Genomic DNA, 2,524 nt, shown 5'->3' on the forward strand with positions numbered 1-2,524 from the left:
AGAAAGAAAGAAAGAAAGAAAGAAAGAAAGAAAGAAGAAAGAAAGAAAGAAAGAAAGAAAGAAAGAAAGAAAGAAAGAAAGAAAGAAAGAAACTAAATTAGATGGACTCTACTTCACTCTGATAAAAGCCATCTCTGACAATCCAAAAGCTAACATAATTTAAAATGGAGAAAAACTGAAATCTTTTTCTCTCTAATCAGGTACAAGACAAAGATTCCCTCTATCTCCACTCCTATTCAATACAGTTCTGGAATCATGAGCAAGAGCCATTAGATAAGAAAGAGAAAGGAATAAGAATAGGTAAAGAAGAAGTTAAATTATCATTATTTGCAGATGATGTGATATTTTACCTGAAGACCCAAAAACTCCACCAAGAAACTACTAGAATTGATACAAAAATTCAGTAGAATAGCAGAATAAAGTCAATACCCAAAAGTCAATAGCATTTCTCTACACAGATAACAAATGCACCAAGAGGGAAATAAGGGAAACAATACCTTTTACAATAGCACTGTGGAAAATGAAATACTTAGGAATTAATCTAAATAAAGAAGCAAAAGATCTATTCAATGAAAAATTGCAGTATTCTGAAAACAGAGATATAGAGGATCTCATAAAATGGAAAGATATTCCCTGCTCCTGGATAGGAAGAACCAACATTGTGAAGATGGCCAAAATCCCAAAATTGTTATAAAAATTTATTGCCATCCCTATCAAACTACCACCGACATATCTCACAGACCTAGTAAAATCATTCCTAATATTTATTTGGTACCAGAAAGAACCTAGAATAGAAATTGTAATCCTGAGCAACAAAGGCAAGGCAGGAGGCTCTCCAAATCCTGAGTGGAAATTATGCTACAAAGCCACCGTGATAAAATCAAGATGTTTATTGCAAAAATTAAACCTGAGAATCAATGAGCTAGATTAGCAGAGTCAGATGCAACTACAAACACACTCAGCCACCTTGTCTACAGCAAAACTTCCCAATATGCTTACTGGAAGAACGATAGCCTCTTTAATAAATGATAATGGAAAAACTGGCTCTCTACATGTCAAAAACTAAAATTTGACCCAGGCCTATCATCATGGACTAAACTAAAGTCAAAATAGGTTAAAGTTCTACATATCAAAACAGAAACACTAAATCTCCTAGAAGAGAATATAGGAAGAAATTTTGAAGACATGAGGGTATGCAAAGAGGTCATGAACAAAAATGAAACTGCATGGGGAATACCTGGAAGGATTAACAACTTGGACCTCCTCTTATTGAGAAGTTTTTGCACATCAAAAGAAATTACCAACAGAGTTTAAAAAAAAACATAAATTTGGAAAAAATATTAACTAATAAGCAGTCAAATAAACATGTTCTATCTTGAATTTAAAATGAACAAAAAACATTAGAACCCAAAATTTAAAGACCCAATCCAGAAATGGGCATCTGAGATGAATTCACACTTCTCAGTGGAAAGAAAACAAGAAGCAAATAAACACAAGAAAAAATACTCCATATTCCTAGCTATCCATAAAATGCAAATTAAAACAATAATGAGATACCATCTTACCCAGGAAAGAATGGCTATCATAAAGAAATCACCCAACAGCAAATATTGGAGAGGCTGAGGGGGGAAAGAAACCCTTCTCCACTGCTGATGTGAATGTAGACTGGTGCAACCATTATGGAAATCAGTGTGGGCACTCCGCAGTAAACTAGGACTGCAAGTCCCATTCAATCCATCTATCCCCCTTCTGGGAATTTTCCCAAAAGAATTGAAAACATCATATCATAGTGATATTTGTACTCCTATGTTTATAGGAGAACAACTTGTAATAGACACATCTTAGAAACAACCAAAATGCCCATTGCCAGAGATGGTTGAAAAAGATGTGGTGCTTTTATGCAATGGAGTATTACTCAGCTATGCAGTGGATGCAACTTGAACATATATGTATATGTGAAATAAACCAGAACCACATGTGTAAATGTCATATTGTCTATCTAATGTAAGAACTCAAAAGAAGAAATAAAAATGGAAAGGTATGACACAGTTAAATGGAAAGTGAGAACTTAAGGATTAAAGAACGAAGAGAGAGAAAGTAGAACAGTTAGGAAATATGGCAGGGGCAAAACCATACAGTTACATAATCAAGATGGTTAAGGCAATGGTCCTAAGAATCTCCATCAGGTTTTTGCAATTAGCAGTTAATAGGTAGAATTCTTACCCCGACCAACTCTATATGCTGATATCTGTGAATTAAACAACTACACTGAGAAGAGCAGTGTGTAACACTAAAACCATGCTTGAAATACATATCATTTTGGTCTTCTAAATGTGTACTGCTTCAAACATCCTATCAATTATTACTTACTGTCTTTAAATGTTTGTAAAAAAATAGTTAATAAAAGAAAAGAGACAAGAAAAAAGTCATAGGATTTTCCTGCTACAATATTATATATGGCTTGATATCTAAATTTCTGTATAAAAATGTGTAATTGTTATTTTTCACATTCTAAAGGAATTTA

The sequence above is a fragment of the Octodon degus genome, unplaced genomic scaffold, assembly GCF_000260255.1.
Source record: "Octodon degus isolate 3935 unplaced genomic scaffold, OctDeg1.0 scaffold00354, whole genome shotgun sequence".
Taxonomy (NCBI): domain Eukaryota; kingdom Metazoa; phylum Chordata; class Mammalia; order Rodentia; family Octodontidae; genus Octodon; species Octodon degus.